Source organism: Toxorhynchites rutilus, chromosome 2 (genome assembly GCF_029784135.1).
Source record: "Toxorhynchites rutilus septentrionalis strain SRP chromosome 2, ASM2978413v1, whole genome shotgun sequence".
Taxonomy (NCBI): Eukaryota; Metazoa; Arthropoda; class Insecta; order Diptera; family Culicidae; genus Toxorhynchites; species Toxorhynchites rutilus.
Window position 1 is genome coordinate 231159469 of NC_073745.1, and position 17126 is coordinate 231176594.

A 17126-nucleotide genomic window follows, 5' to 3' on the forward strand; every position below is an offset into this window, starting at 1 on the left:
AAGATAAAGAGGAAAGAGAGAAGGAGAAGAGAGAGAAAGGAGGAAAGAGAAAGAGAAAGAGAAAGAGGAAAGAGAAAGAGAAGAGAAAGAGGAAAGAGAAAGAGAAAGAGAAAGAGAAAGAGAAAGAGAAAGAGAAAGAGAAAGAGAAAGAGAAAGAGAAAGAGAAAGAAGAGAAAGAGAAAGAGAAGAGAAAGAGAAAGAGAAAGAGAGAGAGAGAGAGAGAAACGAATTCGTTTTGGGGGAAGTTACTTCAAAATGCAATGAAGACAATTTGACTGGGGAAGAATGAATGAGATAGTCGAGTCGTTGAGGGGGAAAGCGACTAAACGCCCGACTGACTGTTTAGTCGTTTTGGCGTGAAGAAGCCACAAGACATTTCCAACTGAATACGATTATGGTCAGTCAGGAAGTCAGTTGACTATGACTATGACGAGCCCTGTGGAGGACATTCACGAGCCCCGCTGTCGAAGCTTCTGTGCCACTCGGTGTAAGCACCTTTTTTCACGAGATGCTGGACGTACTCACAGATAAGGTCATCCGGCGAAAAACCAGTCATCGTTGGAGGAGACTTCAACGCTAGGGCTGAGGAATGGGGAAGCAGGTGTACCAACGCCAGCGAAGTTGCAAAACTGGCAGGAAGAGATTGGGATTCTAGCTTCATGAGGAACCATCGTTTGTCTCTTCGAACCCCACAACAGCGCAACGAAGCAACAGCGCTCCAAGGCAAAGCGTCGGAATCCTCAGAACCGAATCCAAGATGAGGAAGGAAAATAAACAATTGCATAAAAATAATTCAAAATGAATTTCAAATGGAAAATGTTTTTATTTTCACTATACATTCAATTCAATAATGGTTATGTTTCGTTTATGTCTATGTTTTCACAATGAACTTCAAATAAATCAAGCGAAGGTAACTATGTATTTAAAAATTTAATCTATACAAATAAAAAATTATTTGGTGTCCGTTCCTCACGATTTAACTCAAGAACGGAGCAACGGATTTAAACAGTCAATATCAGAATTGATGCGTCTTAGTCTACATCAGGTTTATATGTCAAAAAAGAAATTATATACCGCGAGTATAGATTACGTTCATAAAAATAATTTCTGTGGGAACTTGAGTGCTCGAAATGATTTATATCAATATATCAATTGTGGGTGGAACGAAGTTCGCTGGGTCAGCTAATTTGTTAATAAAAACGAATTCTGTTTCAAATGTTGGATATTTTCGGATATCTTATATTGTCAGTCTCCTACCTCCCAAAAACTTCCACGTGGTATGTTCGAACATAACATCCACTCTTCTCCACCCATAAAAAAACCATAGAACACCCCCCCCCCCCTCCTGCCTACTGGACGGTGCCTACACTTTCCACACCCAAAATTTATGTTTAGTTCATGTTTTGTCATTCCGATTTATGACATTAAATGAAACATAACATAACAGAAAATGTCATGACTCACAAATACTGGTATTTGTATAATATACATGGTACAACAATATAAGATTAATTCGTATTAATCTTATATTGCTGTACGCTGTATATTGCGAGCGAAGCAAAAGACAAATAAGCTTTCCGCATACCTTGTCACATACACGGCCAAGACCATGATAGATATTGTTCTCCTTCGTGCGCTCCTTTTTTACTCTTAGAAAACACTTTCCAACTTCATTAATATAATCAGGTGCAATATTAAATATCACGTATTTGCTGAACAACTGCTGAAGCATCATTGGCCATGTGGATAGCGTGGTCGTGTAAAATAGCTTTGCATTCCAGCCGGCCTTGGTTCTCGATCCCCATTGACGTCGTATGGGCTTTTTTTTGCACAATCCCAGATGAAATGAGAAAAGAAAACAGAAAGAGATGTCTGATCGCATACATACAAACAATTTTTAAGCTTTTAAAATAGCTCATTATTTGCGCATTTTACTCTCTAGTACACGGAATGGCATCATTTCTGCCAAAGATGAAATGTTTTCTGCCAACGCTAGTTTGGGTATAGTAATGATGCTTCTTCCGCTTCTTCTCTATAACTTCAACTGGGTTATTTGGCCATGTTCATCCCGGGCTTCTGTGTAACATGCAGGTCAATCTGTCAAAATTTCGTTATAAAACTTAGTGATATAATCTTCATTCGGAATGTAGGCTTCAAACTTTCTGATGGTTTTGATGCTCTTTTTATACATCGAAACTTTTTCTAAATATCTGGATATGCGGGATTGTACGAACATCTGCAACCTCATTTTAAGCGGTTTGTAGAATTTATTTTTTCTAAAATTTAAAAAAAGTAAATTTTTATCAGAGTGGTGTTTATTTAGTTTTTTAAACAAATGATTCAAATAGAAAACGACCTCATTTCTCAATATACGAAACAATATACTAATTACGAACGACATGCAGATTATCAAAACATTTTTCTTACATATCATCTATATTTTTGTAATATGCTCAAATAAGGAAAATAGGGAAACAAAATACATATCAAACCAATGCCAATGTGAGTAAATTATATTTATATTGTCTTCGTTTACCTTATTTTGAGTTAGGGAGCTACGTCAAGGGCAAGATCACTATTGACTGAATAATAACTATAAACAATAGTTGGTAGAGGTTAATTAGCCTGTCATAATATTGATTCCCAATGCAATGTCAATGTGTTCAACCATGGCAAATTTTGGTAGCACTCCAATTTTATAACTTCACACATAACTATCATGCTTCGCTGCAATCGATTGTATGGAATTGACACTTATTCGTACTTCACCGCAGCCTTGCAGCCCTTTAATTGGCCACAAATAAGTGAGACACACGGTGATCCGCAACAATTAGACACTACTTACTCTACATTCCGCTTTGATCTAGCGCAATATAGTAACCGACTAACAATACTGTTGTCATTCATGCGATGACTTGTAAATGGTAACGTTTCGAGCGAAAGAAGGTTTTAGGGTCGAAGTTGAACAAGACATCATTAATTTCGGAGCGGCTATGTCAACTGTTTTTGATGCGAAAAATCACATCATGTCATAAAACACTTAGCTTGAAACCGATCTATTGAATTATTGAAAAACACCATTAACACATTTTATTTCCCATAAATCGTCTTTGTGTTGTGATGACGGATGAAGGCTGTGTTCGGATGGAGTGTTCCACGCGTTGTGTAAAATACAACAAATTCCGTTCCATAATACTAACCACCATCCAATAGCATGATTAAGCATCACCCAAGATCCATTACAAAAAAAAACAAACAGTTAGACAATTAAATCCCACAATACATCGCACCGCAGTCACACCGAATTAAAGCCGTTTGAACTTGACATTGGCGCAGCCTCAGACACCCTGTTCATGCGGGACTCGCTGTGAACTCCGCGTGCACTTTACAAGACCTTAGTCAAGCCGAACCAGATTTACTTGGGGCAATATACAGTATTATTTTTTTATTACATTTTTACCACCCGTTCAAACTTTCGCTTCACTCGCCGTCTCGAACGCGTCCGGCAAGAATCGTTCGATCGTGACACCCCGAAAATAAGAAGCGGTTCGCTTCCTGAATCTCTGGGGCTGGACAGGCGGCCGTTTTAGACCAATGCCGTGTACGCTAGCGGTGCAGCGGCATGTTTTACGTGTTTGTAAACATCAACTCGAACTCATGTGGAAGTGCAAGGTCAGCCGCTGTCACGTCTAGGTAGGTTCCCCCGTGCTCACCGTTCAGCACCTCATCATCTGCGCAGGGTAATTAAGATTCGGTCAATTTATCGTCTTGGCAACGAGACTAAATGTGTGGTTCCAATCGGACCAATGGGGGTGTTACCTGATTTTACGGTTTTTGGGTATGGCAAAAAAATGATTCCGTCAACTTGTTCTTGGCGATTCAAAAGTATCACCTGGCAGCGATGATAGATTACGGCCGAACCCGTTCCTTATTCGGAACAGGACAGACCTGTAGTACCAGAACGAGAACACAGAAGAGAGTATGATGTAGAATGATGTGAAATAGTTCAAACCATTCGCCAGAATTCAATATCTCCGCCGTAATCGATATGCCATTGTCATGAAGCTAAATTGGAACGATAAAAAAAAGTATGATCGCCAACGTGCAAAGCTGTAACTAATTAGGACAAACTGGCGTTTATGTGAACCACATTCTGAAATGTATGCCAGAATGTTCTGAACCAGTTTGTGGTACAGAACAGGGAGTTGCCGAAATAGTGGAAAAGAACTAGTTATAGTCACACAAATAACCAACAAAAAACGTAAGAATTCAGAAATAGTTTATACACAATGAATCACATCCGGTTGGTAATAAGAGTAAAGCAGCAAAAAGCTATGGACAACGTCAGAAAGTATTGTTCCCTCGGGGTTAATGTTGATGAGAATAAGAATGAAACCAATATGAATTTTTATTACACTTTTTACTGCGTGAACTATTTATGGAATCTGGGTTCTCGTTTGAAAAAAAAAATGGTTTAGATTCCAGATCTGTATTATCTTCATCAGCTAGACAATAAACGGTGTATTTTATCTACTTTATGGGGTCATTTATTACCCTGGTAGCATTCTCATTCATTGGAGAATCGTTTGTTTTTTTTATTTCTTTCTTGAAACCAAAATTATACTCATACTTCTGTCCAAAGTGATTAAAAATAAGAGAAAAATCAGTGACAATTAGAAGATTAAAGAAAGAAAAAATCAACGAAGATATGAAACCAAAATTTGAAAAATAAAGAACATGAATAGAATAAGGTTGGCATTGAGGAGTTCTTATTCTTTTTACATGACATTTACGTCCCTAGAGAAACTTCACCTTCTTATCATAGCTTTGCGTTCTTATTAGAACTTGGTTAAATGAATAAAACAATGAATAAAAGAACTTGATTCGGATTATTTTTATTTTTCGTTGTACCCACCTTTTGCACGAAATACAATTCTCAGACGAGCAACAAAGAATGTGTCCTTCCGATAACCGGCGAATGTTGGGATTCGGGGCGCGTCATTCTGGTAACGTTTGGTATTAACCTCGGCCTGCATAATACTTCACATGGTGTATTCCAATCGATTAACCTTGTAGATCGGGTGGTAAATCTAAAAAATAAAAATTGAAAGACATTTGGCATCAACAAAATTTCTTTGAAAATCCTGATTTCTTGTACCTCTCCTCTTAGGAGATTTTTCGGTTCTCAAAAACACTCAACTTTTGACGTCTGCGACACTTAAAAATGAAGTCCGGTTGAGTTAATATTTTGCATAGGGTATTTTATCGGGCAAATCAACATTTCGCAAGAAGTTCCCGAATGAAAAATCAACATGACCGTTTTAGCTTGTATTTCGAAAAACCCAGAAAAGTCTCACAGAATCGATTTTAAACAAATAAAATTCGAGATGACAGTAGATATCGACGTTTCATGAATTTTTGCATGCATTTGAAGACATCTGGCATCAACATATTATTTGGCATCAACATATTACTATAACTATTTGCGGTCGTTTGTCTGCTCTCAGCCACCATACCTTTTTTACCGTTCTGGTCGTACGTCGGCTCTCAGCTAATCTTATACTCTATTCAGCCGTGTATCAATTTAGACTTTTCCTTAACGTATCATAATGTCTGATGAACCTGTTCACGAGTTAATAATGAATGGATTATCACGGTACTCAGTATAAACAAAAGATTATTATCGTGGAAATATGAAAGGATAGTCACGCGGCCACGATACATCGGACACAACAGTTATAGTAAAAAGGATGAAACGAGACGGCGTCGTCTGCATTACTAATCCAAATTTTATTTTAAACTATCATATAAATAGGGGAGGAGTACAAAAATGTGTACGAAAGTTGGTGGAATGTCTTGTAGGTACATTGGTAGGTTATTCTCGAGTGATATACACGAAGGAGAATTTTAAAATATAATTGTTATATAAAAACACATTGTTCAGTAAATGCATATTCGCACGAAATAAACTGATATTATTCAGCTTTCATAATCTTACATGGTGTACAGTAATATATGCTCTTTCAAAAAAAAAAAATTCCGGCCAGTACGACACCAATATAAAAAATTAAAACGACCACAAAGGGGTTGATGGGTACGAATGCTTATGGGGCCGGGTTTCTCCAAAACCCTAGAAGCTTATGGGGTGAATTTCCGTATAAATGTGCGGAAATCTTACCGCGGATGGTTTTGATGGGGAACACTTTGTAGCGAGAACACTATGTAAATTGTTTCTCTTCTAATCCGATAGGTTATAGAGCACTATAATACTTCAACTGCGCGTGACGCGTTAAACAAATTGGGAAATTAAATGAAAACTCCGAAATACTATAACTTGGGAAATATTACTATAACTGGGTGGCCATAGGTGTGAGGATATTGGTTAGCTAGTGAGAGGCCGTAATATGGTAGTATTTCACTCGAACTACTTAACTAGCGTATTACTGATTTCTGCGAGTATTTGATTTAGAACCTAACAGGGGTAATGCAAAATTTTTGGAATTTTTTTTTTCGGACCAAAAATTTATTATTGTATTGTATTCGTGTATTCGTAAAAAGAGCCCCAAACCTTATCACAAAAGCAATGGAAAACATTGTATAGAGTACCAAAATAGAAATTAGGTAATCCCTATAGGATTCGCTTTGAGAGCTTTGGTTGAAAACGTATTTTTTCAATTTTTCGAACAATTTTCAATAGATAGGTAATGAAAACATGGAAAAACCACTCAAAGTGCATCTTAATATGATGTACCACGAGATATCGTCAAATGAAATTACCGAGTAATTCCAAATGAAATTGTCCTAAAAGTGCAGATTTTAAAAACCTGTATTTTGGATTCGAATGAAACTTTGTATTCCGTTTGGGTTGGAGGAAATATGAGTTTTCCACAGCAATTGGGATTTTTTTGACTCAAGTGTAATTTTTGAAATGAGCTTATCGAATTTAGCAAAAGAAATATTTGATAATTTATATCTCAAAAACTATGAGTCGTACCAAAACAGTGTCTTAGAAAAAGTTATGAAGTATTGACATTAAAATGTGAAAAAATATATATTGAGACAAAAAATTGTAGTTTTTTTTTTACAATTTTTTACAAACGCTATAACACGCAAACATATTAAAATAGCCTATTGACTATAAAAAGACAATAAATGAGAAATGTTTGTTTTAAATATCTCGAGAATGGCTGCATTTAGAAGAAGATTGATAATGAGCCTTTTGTTTTGAATCACACCAAGATTCATAATTTGTGGCTAAAAATGATTGCTACCACACAAAAATTTGATGTTTCATTTGAAAATTTAAAAATTCATAAAAATTCGATGTTACACAAAGTTTGTCAAAAATAGTTTTACCATCTTGGACTCATTTTTAAAATTTCCTACATGACATCTATCTTATATGAAAAATTAAAAAAAAATATATATATAGGCTGTCAAAAAAGTCCTGCGGCAAAAGAACCTCCCATCCGAGCTCCCGGAGCTTCTGGCGCGTCACCAAAGAAGTGTGTGGCCTGGCGTTGTCCTGATGGAAGACAATGCGGCCTCTGTTTATCAAAGATGGCCTCTTCTTCATGAGTGCTACCTTCAAACGGTCCAGTTGTTGGCAGTACAGGTCCGAATTGAGCGTTTGGTCATAGGGAAGCAGTTCATAATAGATTATTCCTTGACAATCCCACCAAACACACAGCAGAACCTTCCTGGCCGTTAATGAGGGCTTGGCCACCGTCTGAGCCGCTTCAGCGGGCTTCGACCACGACCGTTTGCGCTTCACGTTGTCGTAAGTGACCCACTTTTCATCGCCAGTCACCATCCGTTTCAGAAACGGGTCGATTTTGTTGCGATTCAGCAACGATTCAAATGCGTCGATACGGTCAAAGATGTTTTTTTGCGTCAACGTGTGTGGCACCCACACATCGAGCTTCTTTGTGAATCCAAGCTTCTTCAAATGGTTAATAACGGTTTGATGACTTATCCCCAGCTCTTGGCCGATGCTACGGCTGCTACTATGCCGGTCTTTCTCGGCTAATTCAGCGATTTTGTCGCAATTTTCGACGACAGGCCTTCCGGAGCGTGGCGCATCTTCGACGACCTCTACACCAGAACGAACACGTTGAAACCATCGTTGTGCGGTGGAAATGGAAACTGTATCGGGTTCATAAACTGCATAAATTTTATTGGCAGCTTGAGATGCATTTTTGCCTTTGTCATAGTAGTACTGTAAAATATGTCGGATTTTCTCTTTATTTTGCTCCATATTTGCGACACTATAACTCACGAACGACTAAACCAAACAACCAAACAAAAAATTGAAAAAATCTTCAAATTACGGACCCGATAGTATCCCGTCTGTCGTCTTGAAGATGTGTTCTAGCAGCCTCTCGATACCGTTGAGTAACTTATTCCGCCGCTCCATTCTCTGCGGAAGATTTCCGAATCTATGGTAAAAATCATTTGTCTTCCCAGTATTTAAAAAGAGTTGCAAAAAAGACGTCAGAAACTACAGAGGAATTGCATCCCTATGCGCTATCTCCAAGCTATTCGAGATAATAATTCTGGACTTCATATCGCATGCGTGCAACAACTACATCGCAGAACAACATGGTTTCATGCCCAAAAGATCAACTGTCACTAATCTGGTTCTATATACATCGTACATTATCCGCTCTTTGGAATCGGGAAAACAAATTGATGCGGTATATACAGATTTCTCTGCAGCGTTTGATATTATCAACCACGACATCGCAGTAGCCAAGCTTCATCGTCTTGGTTTCAACGGTCCACTTTTGAAATGGCTCCACTCCTACCTCACTGACCGCGTTATGTCAGTGAAAATAGGCGACACAATATCCACTCCTTTTCGGGTAACATCTGGTGTTCCTCAGGGCAGTCACCTTGGTCCTTACCTGTTTTTACTGTATCTCAACGATATAAATTTCAGTTTGAAGTGTCTCAAACTCTCGTATGCAGATGACTTCAAATTGTTCCTCCCAGTAAACTGCATCGGAGATGCTGAGATTTTACAACAGCAACTCAACATCTTCGCCGAATGGTGTGCAAACAACAGGATGCTTTTGAATCCATCAAAGTGTTCGGTAATATCGTTCTCACGCAAGCGTTCGTCGATAATCTTCGAATATAAGCTGCATGGTGTTAAATTGGATCGTGTCAGTACCATTAAGGACCTCGGCGTTATGCTGGATTCGAAACTCACTTTTCGCGACCACGTATCCTATATCATCGCTAAAGCGTCCAGAACACTTGGATTTATCTTCCGCGTCACAAAGCGATTCAAGGACGTGCACTGTATCAAGACTCTCTATTGCTCGTTGGTTCGCTCGATTCCAGAATAGTGTTCATCGAATTGAGTCGATCCAGCGAAAATTCATCCGATTCGCACTACGCAATTTACCATGGAATGACCCAATAAATCTTCCTAGCTACGAGGATCGATGCAAACTAATAGGGATTAACTCATTAGTTTCACGGAGAAACGTTGCCAAGGCCCTATTTACTTCGGACTTAATTACCGCTAGCATCGACTGTCCTGAGCTCCTCCGGTTAATCAACTTTAATGTTAATCGTCGTAACTTGCGTTCTCGTCATTTTCTCTACATCTCCTCAACACGAACAAATTACGGATACCATGAACCTGTGACTAGTATGTGCCGTTTGTTTAACCGTTGTAGCTCCTGTTTTGACTGTCATCTTTCACGTTCGTCCCTCAAAAAATTGTATGTTATTGCTCTTACATAATTTGAAATTTCTTATGTATTAGTTTTAGTAGGCTTAGTGAAAAATAGTTTTAGTTTTAGTTTTTTATATCATACATTAGGGCATGTGTAGCCTGTTGTATTTGTGAATTAAATAAATAAAATAAAAATAAAAAACACTGTCAAGGACTATATTATAGTATGACTCGATACAATGAATACTAGAACTAGAACTACGCGCTTACAACGACACCTCGCGGAAATACTTTTTTGACAGCCTAATATTTTCTTCTTCTTATATGGCACTAACGTTCCTAGAGGAACTCCGCCGTCTCAACGTAGTATTACTTGCGTCATTTTCATTAGTACTTAGTTGAGATTTCTATGCCAAATAACACGCCTTGAATGCATTCTGAGTGGCAAGCTCTAGAATACGCGTGACCACAGTGCAAGTCAGAGGAAATTTCTTTGAAGAAAAATTTCCCCGACCAGAACGGGAATCGAACCCGAACTCCCGGCATGTTAGGTTTGACGCTAACCACTCGGCCATGGGTGCACAGCCTAATATTTTAGAGATAGCAAATTAAAGTTTTTTCTTGCGAATGAAAAAAGCTCTCATTTTTTTTTTCTTAGTGTATATTTCTTTCACGTTTTAACATCAATACTCTATAACCCTTTTTAAGGCACTATTTCGGTACGACTCATAGTTTTTGAGACTATTTTCAAATATTTCTCTTACTAAAATCGATACCCCCTTTTCAAAAGTTATACTTGAGTCATGAATATCCCAGTTCCTGTGGAAAACTCATATTTCCTCCAACCCAAACGGAATACAAACTTTCATTCGAATCGAAGAATAATCCTGTTTTGTCATTTGTCGATTTCATTTAGAATTGCTCTAACATCGAAAATTAAATTTTTGTGGCATTTCGTAATTTTGTTTTTTTTTTAATACGAAGTTCGATAGATTTGGATTCTATGTATCTTACAACACAATAGAATACAATAGATATACCCATCGATTAGATAAAAAAAATGCAGTCGGTGAAAATTAGGAAAAAAATAGTACCTTCAATCCTCCTTAAGAAAAACCTAAAAAAAAAAAAACTAAGAACAGATTTCAAAGTATTGTGTCTAAAAATTCCAAAATTTTGAATCACCAAAAAATTGTACCGCACAACGCTCTTAAATTCAAAAAAATCACATATCGAAAACACGTACATTTAAATGGAAATTATGTTTAATGGAACTAAAATTACAGAACACACAATGTCCAACTTCTATAAGACCACGCTGATTATAGTTCGTTGCAACACAAACAGTTGGAATTTCAACAAGATACATTTATACATTGTCGAATGTTTAGAATAAAGTATATTTAACGTCAATTTCGTTCAAAAGAGTTGTTTGTTTATTTATCGTGCTTAATTATGATAATTTCAGCTGTCCAGTTTCTATAAGACCATTTCTAAATTCATAAGTATCATTAGTGAAAAATTCAAAATGATCGCCTGATTTACATGCCCATATTTGGCAACCTTGCCATTTCGGCTGATAAGCTGGAAAATTCGTGTTGGAATACTATTTACCAAATTCTGCTGAACGGATTTCTCGATACTTTTCCATGTTTCCGAAATTGCGACCTTGAGCTCTTCAATCGTGGTGTACCGTTTTCCCTTAGTGTAGATTCTGCGAACAAGGATCCCCCTAAGATTTCCAACAGAATTAAAGTCTGGACAGCGAGTCGGTCAGTCCAAAACATTAAGTTTTAGGGCCTTAATTCATTGCTCAGTTTTCTTTCTGGTATAAATAGCAGCTGGAATGTGATTTTTTGGTGACGATATCCACGCAAAAACGGTAGTAGAGAGGATTCCAGAACATGTATGTAATCCTTGAATGATGTGAAAGCTCTCTTGAGCTTTCCGGTTGCACAGAATGCCGCCCAAACCATGCACGATCCTCCACCAAAATTCCTGGATGAAAAATACTGTTCCCCCTTCGGTAAATCACGCCAGTACCCGTTAAAACCATCAAGATCATCCAAATTAAACTTTTTTTTCCGTCTGTGGAGATAACCTATACATTGAAGAACTTTTCGTTATGGTATATAGAAAAATGTATTTTTTGGAAACATTCTTTGTCATATCATACCATGTCCCACAGTTGGTTCATGTGAGCTCTGGCAAAACTCAGATGTCTTCCGTCTTCTGTGTGATGGCGTAAGATGAGGAGCTTTAACCTTTTAAGCCCTCTTTATGTGATTTTTTTTACCAGAACTTGAAGAATTGTCACCCGAGTAACATTTAAATTGAAATATTGCTTTATTTGCATGAACGATTTTGAGGTATTCGAAGCTGTGCTAGCTATTCTCCGCTTATCATGGTGGGGGAGCTTCGATTTACGTGGAGCTCACTCCTTCTTACTTCGTATCCTTGAGGGTTCGTCAAATAATCGAGCACTATTTGATGGGATCGTCCACTCGTTTCTTCTCTCTCCGTGAGCACTTTTCCCTTCGGCATTATCCAGATTTATTGATTAAACCAACTAAAACAACGAAAGCTGAAACTGGTCTTATAGAAACTTGACACTTGAAAAATACAAAACATTCGTTTACGCTCAGTGCTTGCACACACGTATGAAAATCATGCAGTGTATGGTAGTTACCAATACCTACACACTACAATATAAATTGAAGCATTGTTTGTTAACAATGACACAAAACAGCAAGACCTTCATCTGGTCTCATAAAAGTTGGACAGAGTGTAAATCCAAAGTCCAAATATAAAAAAAAATTTAAATTATATTGTCTATGGATTTTTTTATACCATAGTAGAAGCACTTTGAGTATTTTCTCAAATTTTCATTTCCAAGCCTATAGAGAATGGGGGAAAAACAACGGTTTTCACTATTGCTTTTATAGTGAACCACAATGAAACACAATACAATTATAGATTTCAGGAAAATGAGAAAATATATTAGAAAAAAAATTTAAAAAAATTGGTTCTCAAATAGGGTCAACACTAGGGTAGGAGGCTGTCCGTTGATCTCAACTGTTCATATCTCACGCCTCTACGAAGATCATATGACGATATTTTTAGATCGGGCGTGAACTGGAAACACACATCAGATCTTGGTTCCGAGAACGGATGTCGAAAGTGGTTAAGTGAGGAGGTGCGAGTGGGTCAGATCGCTATATCCCTCCCGGGGAAGGTCTCCCGGGTCACTGGTGGCTCAGGAGTGCGTCTGTTCTCAATTTTAGGGGCGGCGCCCCGAAAAGGTTTCTCTGGCTTGGTGAGACTCTAATATATCTTGCCACCCGCTGTTTCCCGGGCATAGCAGATACACCCAGTGAAATGAAGCTAGGTTCAAGGAGAATTTTAAGAATGCGATCGCCCGAGCAGGGTCCCAGAAATGGAGCTGGTCCTGGAACTGGCGTAAGATCGATCGGCCAGCTACTGGAGGGTGATGTGTAAAAGCGTGTAAAAAGAATATTTCCCACTTCGTACGGTGGAGAGGAGAAGAGCATTGAACGCATGGTTTAATTTCGACGTACGCAGGTCTATAATAGAAAGGGACATGGCCTATCGAGCTCCTTCGTAGAGCTCCTTCAGAACGCAAGAATCAGACATGGCAACAATACAAGAGGCTAAGAAATCGAACTAACACGTTGATATCGAGTGCTAAAGAGGAGTATATGAGTCGTTTTCTGGACAGTCGTATTCCTCCCAAAGTCCTATGGAAACGTATCAAAAATTTAGGCGTTGGGAAAGAGAAGACGTCTGCTGGTTGTGGTTTTGATCCTGATGAAGTGAATCGAATGTTTGTGTCAAACTTTGCTCAAATGGATAATGTCTGGAGAACTGGACACACGCAGTTGTATTCATCGATCTGTTTCTTATTCCGACATTTAGAGTATTGGGAAGTTGTAAATGCCATTTACGATGTAAAATCTAATGCAGTTGGGTTGGATGGTTTGACGATCAAATTTATTCAAACAGTTTTACCATTAGTTGCTGATGAAATCACATATATGTTCAATTTCTTGATAAGGAACAGTGTTTTTCCACGATGCTGGAAACATGCAAAAATACTGCCAATTCGAAAACAGCCACATCTGAATGCGCTTACCAACCTGAGGCCGATTAGTGTTCTCTTTTCATTATCAAAAGTTTTCGAAAAACTCATCGAGAAGCAAATGTCAAACTACATAACAGAAAACAACTTGCTATCGGAGTATCAAGCTGGTTTCCGGAAGGGCCATAGTATTAAAACAGCAGTCATACGTGTATATGACGACCTGGCGGTAGCATTTGATAGAAAAGGTGGATCTATTTTGCTGCTTCTTGATTTGTCAAAAGCGTTTGATACAATTCCACACCACAGATTGTGCAGTAAGCTGAAAACGCAGTTCAACTTCTCTTCTGGCGCAGCAAGACTTATTTGCTCGTACCTTGCTGAGAGGAAGCAGACTGTTTTCTGCGGTGACCGACGCTCCAGTAGTGCTGATGTAACTTCAGGTGTACCTCAAGGTTCCGTGCTAGGACCACTGTTATTTTGTTGCTACATCAACGGACTCCCGAACGTTCTCCAACACTGTTCCATTCAACTATACGCAGATGATGTTCAGCTTTACATTAGCCGCTTAGGCCCGAGTACCCGTGAGATGATTAGAATGATAAATTGGAAGAATATTGGAAGTGGATTGGAAGAATATCGCAGTGGACCCAGCGTAATGGATTATATGTCAACCATGCTAAATGTAAGGTTCTGTTGATCAGGACAAGATCACGAAGCATATCACAGCTCAGTTTGTTGCCGAATATAATTATGGATGGACAAGTGATTCAGTGGACCGATAAAGCAAGCAACCTCGGCTTCGTATTCCAGAATGATCTTCAATGGGATGGACTCATACGCCAGCAATGCGGTAAAATTTATAGTAGTCTGCGAACGTTGTACAGCAGTGCATCATGTGCTCCCATCACAACGCGCCTGAAACTTTTTAAGAGCCTGATTATTCCGCATTTTTTGTTTGGTGATGTGTTTCATGTAAATCCGAGTGTAGGATCATTGGATAGGCTGCGCGTTGCACTAAACTGTTGTGTACGATTCGTTTATGGTTTAAACCGTTACTCTAGAGTGAGTCATTTGCAACAAAACCTTGTGGGTTGCCCGTTTGAACGATTGTATGCATATCGCTCTTGCATGTTCATCAGGAAGATTTTGACAAACTGTACGCCAATTACTCTGCATCAGAGACTGATTCCGTTCCGAGGTCGTTGTGTGCAAAACATGGTTATCCCTGCAAACAATACATCTGTTTATGCTAACTCTTTGTTCATCAGAGGGGTTGTAAACTGGAATATGTTACCATCCGAGTTAAAGCGTTCAACATCGGAAGCAATTTTTAGGAGAGACTGTTTACGCTACAGGAATAGTTTATGAATGAATAGTTTAGTTAGATTAAATTTTATTGTATAAGTCTTGTTCATTTTTCATCACAGTATTGCCATCGGAAGTAGTGATTTAAAAAGATATTCTTTATACTACTGGACAATAAATAAATAAATAAATAAATAAATAAATAAGAGTAGCCGTAGAGTCCCGTAGAGTCACACGGCAACAGCAGCCATCGACATTACCCAAGAAACGCCTCGCCTATGAGACGTTTTGCGACTGCCAAATGACAGTCGGCCACACTTGAGGGTACCACTAGGCAGGCGCAGAGAGAGCTCCAGAACTAACTTCAGTACGGCTGAGCAATTCATTCACGAATGGGGCACGCGAATCAACACCAGTGAAGGCTACAGTATAACAATCCCCTGACCCGGAAGACCCACAGCCAGATCAACAGCTATTACGCGATCTGGTCTTCCATTACGACGAGGCGATCTCGCAGCATTACCACAGGCTGACAAATGCAGTAAAGCTCATTAACGAGCATGTTCTTCTGCTGCACTTGGTTCATGCTAAAAACATGGAGGAACTGCAACTGAAAGTTTACTGAGCTGCTGTGGCAACCGTTAAAAGTTAAGGATACCGTGTAAGACCAAGAGGTGGACTGCTCCAACATCTCCGTGAAAGGTGTGAGCCTCCATGGCGAATGAGATTGGAGCAACGGATCCTAAACAAGTGCACCGCAAATTGAAGGCTGAAAGCGTACAAAAGAGGCAGCAGATCGGCGAAATTATGTCGCCAAGTTGTTGTGATCGTGCGGCTTACTGAACTTCGCATGCTGGGAGCTCACCATCTGATGGAACACTCGACAGACTGGTACAGCAATTGAGCGTCCTAACTAAACGGCTGAAACGCTACTCTGACTCTGCAAAGCGCCAATCACAAAATCGAATGATCAGAGATAACGAGAAAGCGTTCTATGACCACTATGACTAAAGCGAAGGTTTGCCAGATATTAGCGATGTGGCGAATTTCTGGGCTGGTATTTGAGAGACCCCAGTACAACATCGTGACGGCCAAATGTGGTTAAGACAGGAAAAGGAAAGTTATGGTCACAATTGGAGAGATGCCAGCTATCCAGCAGAAAGCAGAAAGGATGCAAGAAAAATACACATGGCTACGAAGACCAGGCCATCATCGACGCAGCCACAGCCATAATGGATTACTTTTTCCCTGACCTAATATTTTTTCTTGAAAACTGTGTTTTTTTTTACAAAACATATCCAAAAATAAAAGAGTTTATGTTATGATTTTTCAAAATTAACCGATTGTCCGAAAAATTATTTTTTATTCTTTTTTCAGAAATGACAAATTCATAACATTTGGAATACTGTAGAGCAAAGGCGCGCATCTAACTGTTGTCGTTCAATTACTCTTGAAATAAAAGCAAATTGAATTCCGTTTGCTTAGCAAATTGTTACTATATATATTACCTTCAAAACGTAGTACAAGCATTTCTCGAGTTGTGTTTGTAATTGGGCAAATACATATTTATATACAAAAAGACAAATGCGCACCTTTGCCCCATAGTGGGGGCAAAGGTGCGCACCGTACGGGGAAAAAATGCGCACTTATTGAATTGAACTTCTGAGATAACTTATACCCAAAATAAATGCTTTATCATCAGAAGCGGGAGAAGCATCATTACTAGAGAGTGTAGGCACGGCCAAGTAGGCAGGAGGGGGGTGTTCTATTGTTTTTTTGTGGATGGAGAAGAGTGGGTGTTATGGTCGAACATACCACGTGGTAATTTTTGGGAGGGAGGAGACTGACAATATAACATATCCGAAAATGTCCAACATTTGAAACAGAATTTGTTTTTATTAACAAACTAGCTGACCCGGTGAACTTCGTCCCACCCACAATTGATATATTGATATAAATCATTTCGAACACTCAAGTTCCCACAGAAATTATTTTTATGTACGTAATCTATACTCGCGAATGCATGGTGAA